The sequence below is a fragment of the Macrobrachium nipponense genome, chromosome 10 (assembly GCF_015104395.2).
Source record: "Macrobrachium nipponense isolate FS-2020 chromosome 10, ASM1510439v2, whole genome shotgun sequence".
NCBI classification, from domain to species: Eukaryota; Metazoa; Arthropoda; class Malacostraca; order Decapoda; family Palaemonidae; genus Macrobrachium; species Macrobrachium nipponense.
The window spans coordinates 26,466,017-26,475,347 of record NC_087204.1 but is presented as its reverse complement, the minus strand read 5'-3'; the positions used below and the strand labels follow the sequence as shown (position 1 = coordinate 26,475,347).

Here is a 9,331-nt window from a genome sequence, read left to right as displayed (position 1 = left end):
ATGGTAATTAGTTGTAATAACAATGTAATAATGATCGTCATAAACACAAAGTTGAACACACTACGTATCGTATATCATCATCTCAGGAAAATTAAGAGGTGATAATGGCAACTATGTCAATATTGATAAATCCGATTTAGAAGGCAATGGTTTGGAGTCAATAGAGAAAAAAATATGGTATATCATAAGCGAATATTTGAATTAAAAATCTTAGAAAACCCGCGAAGGCGTGAACGTTCAACGACGTCAAAGAGCCGTTATAGGGTAATGCTAATGTTGTACTCCTTCTTCCGTCCGACTCCATTGTGACCATTCCTGCGCTGGCTGCACGTTCCGAAGGAGGCATATTAACGTCTTGGAAACACAAACAACAATTAAATCCCACAATCAGAAGACCAGATTTTCTTCCTGAGACGATACCGGCAAATAATCAGGTAATAATCATCATGATGTTAGAGTCAGGTAAGCTTGGGACGCCAACGAGGCAGGCACGGGTGGGCGGAGCTTAATACTAGACGGATGCAGTCTGATTCGGACCTTAATCTTGGCTGATTCGGACCGGGTAGTTCGCAGATCCGCGAACAGATCCGACAATTCCAGAACCATTACCCCAAATAACAAAATGGATAGAATAAAAGTTGTCCAGAATTCCAAAATTACCCGAAAAGTCACGTAGGGTAAAAAACCGCATGGTACAGGAGTGGACCATGTACGATCAACGTGAACAACCCCCCAAAAAGTACATTATAACGCGTCCTGACATCGGAGATGGGTATTAGTCGCGACTTTTTGTTGGTGAGAAACGGAGCTAAAGACCTCTAATCTCCTTTCGAAGTAAGTATTTTCTCCAAAGTTAGAAATTAAGGCCAAATTTTAAGATTTAAGCAGAGGGTAGTGAAATGGCGGTACAAGGCAGTCCAAATCTCACCAAAACGCCTTCAACATTTTTACTTACAACTCGAAATATTTAGAAGATTGACGCCATCTTGATGTTTATGGAGTCGCTTGTGTCAATAAACTAACCATTTCCTGTGATAAATCCGCACACCACTTGTACCCACAGACGCTGGGGTACTTTCATCACAACAATCGGAAAACTGTCCCTCACCGGCTTGTTTGTTAGTAGACAACTGTTTTGGTAGAAGACGACGACTAAGCGTGCACTTCGATAATTTTTTAAATAAATAGTAAAACATCATCAATATTTTACATATTTATGATGATCAATTTGAAAATGTTCGTTATTGTAAAAGTAACTCGATTCTGACTCAAATTTAAGTAATTATTTTTTGGAATTAGAACGTTCTTTAAGTCCTTTATTATGACGTCACAACATCTTGACTTTCGTACCTAGCCTATTGTAATTAGGGGGAAACATCACGACAGGCCAACCCTCATCACGGTAGACGGGTCTTATTCACTCGATATTTAATTGGTGAAACATGAATACAATTGCAACTCTAAGCATACCATTTAAAAGACTGAAGTTTCGTCAACATATTGTGATATATGAAAGCCCCATACGAACTAAAATAAGCATGTGAGCTCTTCGTAAAATATGTTTTCAAGGCAGTTTTGAAATCCAATATGGCGGCTACGTTTTGCAATGGACGGTCTCATCAGTGACGGCCACCCATCTTTCCCAGCCTTCCCAGCACTCATTTGAACAATGTTAGCGTATGTATGTAACGTTTATTGATCTTACTCAAGATTGCAGTTGTAATCAGCACAATAAAACAACATTTTGTTGCCTATATTAGTGAAAGTATGAAACTTGTTATTCCCGGGGTTATGGTTGGAACTGAATTCATTCTTACCTTGTAATCGGCGGTTTTTATCCTTACTGCCATCACAACTGAAACTCCACAGTGCTTATTTGATTGTTATTATACACATTTTGGTCTCAGTTCACTCCACATTGCACTTTAAACCCGTTGCTGTTCCTGGTTTCTAAGCGCGCGCGCCATAAACACAATTTCGAACAGCAGACGACGACAGACGACGAAACTGCAAAGTTTTATTCCCTAAACTGTTTACTTTACTCGTTATTTAGTTTAAATTTACTTTGTTATTTAAAAATTTTGATTTAATTCATGTATATTATCCCTTTTTTGCAACCAAATTACCCCGAAAAATTACAGATATTTCTAAAGTAGATAAAATCAAATGTTTCTAATGTTTTCGTACATCTGGCTGCCGAAAACCATAGAGGAACGAATACGGAAAAGTGCAGAGGAACGACTACGTTTTTTTTTTTTTTTGCTTTTTTGTTTTTGCTAGCACTTTTCATTGATTTCAGTCGTTATTAGTATTTTGAATTTCTTTAATAATCGTATGCCAGAAATAAATGTAAACCTTTAATGTTTTGCATGCTAAGAATGGCAAAATCATCGTTTGCCACATTATGGAGGCTTCACACATACGCCGTTCCATTATTATCCTGTTAAGCGTCCGCCCCTGATGAGCTCGCTGCTAACGTACGTCACGCTTTTTTTTGTAATCAGCGATCATAGCACTGATGATAGTTTTTCAAAGTTAATATTGATTTTTATGCTTGTTATTCATACTGTAATTAACTGTAGGAAATTCTCTCTCTCTCTCTCTCTCTCTCTCTCTCTCTCTCTCTCTCTCTCTCTCTCTCTCTCTCCTCTCGGAGTCCAGTCACTCGGCAAAGAAAAGTCATCTTCACTCCCGCAATTGGAAGAAAAGTTTGTATCATCACTGGAGGATTCAGAACTAGAGCTCTCATCATCAAATAGGTTATCAATATCACACTCCTCATCTAGTATTTGATTGATCTCACCTAAAGAAATATGCCTCCTCTTTGGGACATTCATTGTGAAAGACGCGAAATCCAATTGTCTCGATAAACGCCCGAAGCGTATTGAAAGAAAACCACAGGGACAGGCAGTTTTCTAGCATAAGCGACCACCAGGAAAGAGTTGCCAGGCTGGAAATAAGTTTTCCCATGTCTGAGAGTGTTACCAAATGATGTTCCTACACTTTCTATACGAGTAAACGTATTATTACGGGGCTGACGGCTTGACAAGCACAGTTAAAGTCTTGAACGTAATATCCCGTTGAAGGCGCTACCGAGTAGATTGCGGTAAACGTATTATTACGTGGGTGACGCTTAAACAGGTTTATAAACTGTTTCCACTGAATTCTAGTTGTCATAGTAATGCAATAATGATAAACTTGCCTTAATATTTATGTATATATACTTCCAATACATAGCCTAATTTCACCAATTTCAACGTTTTGTGTGTAGTCTTATACCCAGTTTTGGAGGGTCAACATACCGAATGGCAACAGAGAGAGAGAGAGAGAGAGAGAGAGATCAGAGAGAGAGAGAGAGAGAGAGAGAGAGAAAGGAAGGCGGAGGAACGAAGAAGAAAGGGATGGCGGTGGAGGGGGGGGGGGGGGGGGGGGGGAGAGGGTAGGTGGAGCTTATACGCGTGTTCGTATCCATTTCTGCATAATGGAGTTTTTGTCTCTTGGTACAAGGACAAGTGTCGTTATTCTTTACGATTAGTGATTCACTATACCCTTATAAATTACGCACTGGGTGTAATGCACTATAGCAAATCTCGTTCTGTTAAGAGTGTTTGTTACAGAAATAGGTAGCCCTAAAACCTGCTTGCACTGTCTCTGAAACCCATAGTAGACATGCTGCTTAGTTGTCAATCAAGTTTTTTATAACCAAGTATTTTTACAAGCTAGCTATTGAATAAATTTGTATTTTTCTCAGTCAAAACATATGCCCCTCAATGCTAACTTTCCTCTTTTAACGACTTTCTGGTCATTGCCAAATTCGGCCCCATAATTTCTTATGGTGCGAAAACAGACAGAGGCCCATGGAACCGAAAACGATTGCGTCACACTACGGCGATAATCCAGCAGTAAAACATCTTCATATATCCAAAAAGTAAATAATAAAGATATATATGCGCATTACGATTATAACAATTACATGTATAGCTGATAACAATCTGCATGAATAACTGGTAAACTGTTCTGCAATGACAGTTGAGTATAGCAATTATTTACAATAGGTACGAAATGTAGTCAAGATTGTCGGTGACGTCATAATACAGAACTTGAAAGAACGTTCTAATTCAGAAAAATAATTACTTAAATTTGAGTCAGAGTAGAGTTACTTTCAATAACGAATATTTTCAAATTAATCATCATAAATATGTAAAATATTGATGTTTTACTACTTATTTAAAAATTAGCCAAGAGCACGCTTCTCGTCATCTACCCAAACAGCTGTTTACGCCTGGCTTGTTGTTGGTGAGAAATCGTGTTTCGATTGTTGTGATAAAAGTGCTCCAGCGTCTGTGGGTACAAGTGGTGTGCGGATTTATCACAGGAAATGGAAAACGTTTTTTCGTGACACAAGGCGACTCCGTAAACATCGAGATGGCGTCAATCTTCGAAACATTTTTAGTTGTAAGTAAAAATTTCTAAAGCGTTTTTGGTGAGATTTCCACTGCCGTGGGCGCCATTTTCAGTACCCTCTGTTTAAATCTTAAAATTTGGCCTTAATTTCTAACTTTGGAGAAAATACTTACTTCGAAAGGAGAGTAGAGGTCTTTAGCTCCGTTTCTCACCAACAACAAGTCGCGACTGATGCCCATCTCGGGTGTCAGGACGCGTTATAATGTACTTTTTCGGAGGGTGGCTTGCGTTGATTGTAGGTGGCCTGCTTGGCCTGCTGTGATGTTCTACCCTAATTGCTTTACTCAACTTTCTTGCAGAACAGTTTACCAGTTATTCATGCAGATTATCAGCTCTTCATGTAATTGTTATAATCGCAATGCGCATATAGGCTAGCTATATCTTTATTATTTACTTCTTGGATATAGGCTAAGAAGATGTTTTACTACCGGATTTTTGTCGAGAAAAATCTCAAAGTAACTACAAGTATAATGCATATTCGGAAATGAGAAGGGGAACAGTATAATTGCTAAGAATGTTTTTGTAGTTGACCCAGTGAAAATAAAGCCTAAAAAACATCAAACGGTAAAGGGGGACCCAGTATGAAACCGGGGTTTTTTGGGTGGGGGGAAGCGGCCTCGGACTTTCACAGCGCCCGAAACTCTCAATTCCCGGTTTTGAGACCCAGACCCTTTACCCTGAATACAAAAGTTTGACCCCTTACTCTGCATTCAAGGTTGACAGGCTAGGCTAGCCTAGGACCCCTTACTTTGCAGAACTTTTGAACCACTAGCCTACATGTAAAACGTCTAGCTTAGGCTACCACTAACTGACATTAAATAAGAAGCTAGGACCCCTTACTTTGCATACATAACTTTGAACCACTACTTTACATGCAAACGACAGACTAGCCTAGGCTACAACTAACCAGAATTACTGATAAATTATTTGTTAATGGTGAATATGTTTGTGTGCTGTCAGTAAGGCTGTGGTGGAACGGCACTTCGCGCCTTATCCGCATATTTAAAGATTCTTGGCAAGCACGACATGTTCTGGCAAGAGGTAATGTTGCGCTGCGCAAGCTAGCCACAGGGGTTACAGTAAGGCCGTGTCGGAACGGCGCTTCGCGCCTTATCCACATATTTAAAGATTCTTGGCAAGCACGACATGTTCTGGCAAGAGGTAATGTTGCGCTGCGTGCGCTAGCCACAGGGGTTACAGAGAATTAGCCACAGTACATACAAAAAAACATGACTAGCCTAGTCTATAAATCCCCCCATAACTGTAACATTAAACATCTTCCTTGTTCGCCACGGCCTTAATGTTTGAACGCGTGCTTCGGTGCTGGGTTTGAACTAACCGAAACACTAGTTTGCATACAAATTGCGGCATCATGTATGTTCCTACGTGCCCACCGTCGGGCCGATAGATCTGTTCGAACACTTGCTTCGGTACTGGCTTCGAACTAACTGAAACACTAGTTTACATACAAATTGCGGCATCATGCATGTTCCTACGTGCCCACCGCCGGGCCGATAGATCTGTTCGAACACGTGCTTTGGTACTGATTTCGAACTAACTGAAACACTAGTTTTAAGGCTAACAAAAATTAATATACAACTTACCTTATTCACATTTCAAAGTCGCTGCTGTCCGACGACCATGAAGGGATACATGAAGGCATCAAACTCGGCCTTTTTGAAACGGGTGGGGGATCACGTGGCTCGCTGGTAGTCCTGGTCTTATTGTTTCGGACCGGGAAATCAAATTTGAGATGGGAGATGTGGAGCGACCACTTCATAAATTCGTCAGTGTTGCGTAGGAACTCGATCAGAATACTAATATACAAATGCGTATATTTATCGAACTTGTCTGCCATAACACTTTTAGAAAATAAGACTGTGTGCGTTCTATCCATGGAGAACGGAAAGGGCGAATTTTGTGACTGCAGGTATGATTGTCTGATTCATATTCATGGGACACGTTTTTATTGGTTGAAAGGAAGTTAATCCATGTCCCTTGGGGATGACCTGGGTGAACCTGATACAGGATTGGTTTGATTTACCCTCGTTGGGGGCGGGCCGACGTACAGCGCCCGTCCGCGGCCAACTCAAGAACTACGGGAGCTACGACCGCAGTGTCAGCCTTCACATGAAATGGGTACTTAGAAAAATTTAAGTTTCACGGGAAATATCAGCGCATGGTAGGGTAAAAAAATCACTGACTACCAACCCATATTACGCTGGACGGGTCTTATTCACTCGATATTTAATTGGTGAAACAAGAATACAATTACAACTTCAAGCATACCATTCAAAAGATTGAAGTTTCATCAACATAATGTGATATATGAAAGCCCCATACGAACTAAAATAAGCATGTGACGCTCTTCGTAAAATATATTTTCAAGGCAGTTTTGAAATCCAATATGGCGGCTACCGTGTGGATGTACAGGTTCTGATCAGTGACGACAATCATCTTTCCCAGCCTTCCCAGCACTCATTTGAACAATGTTAGCGTATATATGTAACGTTTATTGATCTTACTCAAGATTGCAGTTGTAATCAGCACAATAAAACATTTTGTTGCCTATATTACTGAAAGTATGAAACTTTTTATTCCCGGGGTCATGGTCAGAACTGAATTCATTTTTACCTTGTCATCGGTGGTTTTTATCCTTACTGCCATCACAACTGAAACTCCACAGTGCTTATTTGATTGTTATTATACATTTTGGTCTCAATTCACTCCACATTGCACTTTAAACAAGTTGCTGTTCCTGGTTCCTAAGCGCGCGCGCCACAAACACAGTTACGAACAGCAGACAACGAAACTGCAAAGTTTTATTCTCTAAATTGTTTACTTTACTCGTTTAGTTCAACTTTACTTTGTTATTTAAAAATTTTAATTTAATTCATGTATATTACCCCATTTTTGCAACCAAATAACCCCGAAAAATTACCGATATTTCTAAAGTAGATACAATCAAATGTTTTTAACGTTTTCGTACATCTGGCTGCCGAAAACCATAGAGAACGACTACGGATAAGTGGATTATATACAATTTTTTTTTTTTTTTGCTTTTTTGTTTTTGCTAGCACTTTTCATTGATTTCAGTCTATATTAGTATTATGAATTTCTTTAATAACCGTATGCCAGAAATAAAGTAACCTTTAATGTTTGCATGCTAAGAATGGCAAAATCATCGTTGCCACATTAGTGGAGGCTTCAACATTTTCTTTATTCATTATTATAAACTGCCTCCACTAATGTGGCAACGATGATTTTACATTCTTAGCATGCAAACATTAAAGGTTACTTTATTTCTGGCATACGGTTTATTAAAGAAATTCAAAATACTAATATAGACTGAAATCAATGAAAAGTGTTAGCAAAAACAAAAAAGCAAAAAAAAAAAATTGTATATAATCCACTTATCCGTAGTCGTTCCTCTGATTTTCGGCACCCAGATGTACAAAAACGTTAGAAACATTTGATTGTATCTACTTTAGAAATATGGGTAATTTTTCGGGGTAATTTGGTTGCAAAAAAGGGATAATATACATGAATTAAATTAAAATTTTTAAATAACAAAGTAAAGTTGAACTAAACGACGTAAGTAAACAATTTAGGGAATAAAACAACTTTGCAGTTTGTTGTTTCTGCTGTTGTCGTAACTGTGTTTTGTGGCGCACGCGCTTAGGAACCAGGAACAGCAACTTGTTTAAAGTGCAATGTGGAGTGAATTGAGACCAAAATGTATAATAACAATCAAATAAGCACTGTGGAGTTTCAGTTGTGATGGCAGTAAGGATAAAAACCACCGATGACAAGGTAAAAATGAATTCAGTTCTGACCATGACCCCGGGAATAAAAAGTTTCATACTTTCAGTAATATAGGCAACAAAATGTTTTATTGTGCTGATTACAACTGCAATCTTGAGTAAGATCAATAAACGTTACATATATACGCTAACATTGTTCAAATGAGTGCTGGGAAGGCTGGGAAAGATGATTGTCGTCACTGATTAGAACCTGTACATCCACACGGTAGCCGCCATATTGGATTTCAAAACTGCCTGGAAAACATATTTTACGAAGAGCGTCGCATGCTTATTTTAGTTCGTATGGGGCTTTCATATATCACATTATGTTGACGAAACAATCTTTTGAATGGTATGCTTGGAGTTGTAATTGTATTCTTGTTTCACCAATTGAATATCGAGTGAATAAGATCTGTCCAGCGTGATAAGGGTTGGTAGTCAGTGATTTTTTACCCTACCATCCGCCGATATTTCCCATGAAACGTAAATTTTTCTAAGTACCCATTTCATGTGAAGGCTGACACTGCGGACGGGCGCTGTACATCGGCCCGCCCCCAAACGAGGGTAAATCAAACCAGTCCTGTATCAGGTTGACCCAGGTCATCCCCAAGGGACATGGATTAACTTCCTTCCAACCAATAAAAACGTGTTCCATGAATATGAATCAGACAATCATACCTGCAGTCACAAAATTCGCCCTTTCCGTTCTCCATGGATAGAACGCATGCAGTATTATTTTCTAAAAGTGTTATGGCAGACGAGTTCGATAAATAAACGCATTTGTATATTAGTATTCTGATCGAGTTCCTACGCAACACTGACGAATTTATGAAGTGGTCGCTCCACATCTCCCATCTCAAATTTGATTTCCCGGTCCGAAACAATAAGACCAGGACTACCAGCGAGCCACGTGATCCCCCACCCGTTTCAAAGAGGCCGAGACTGATGCCTTCATGTACCCCTTCGTGGTCGTCAGACAGCAGCGACTTTGAAATGTGAATAAGGTAAGTTGTATATTAATTTTTGTTAGCCTTAAAACTAATGTTTCAGTTAGTTCGAAATTA

General features: G+C 39.2%; 1 protein-coding gene across 1 annotated transcript in view; it reads left to right on the top strand.

The window, feature by feature from the left end:
• Positions 1-264: 264 nt before the first annotated feature.
• LOC135223497 (high mobility group protein HMG-I/HMG-Y-like) overlaps positions 265-9,331 on the top strand; it is a 34,752-nt gene continuing 25,685 nt past the window's right edge. Inside the window, exon 1 of the mRNA XM_064261940.1 lies at positions 265-434. The gene's annotated coding sequence lies outside the window, so the exon portion shown is untranslated. The remainder of the gene's footprint in view (positions 435-9,331) is intronic.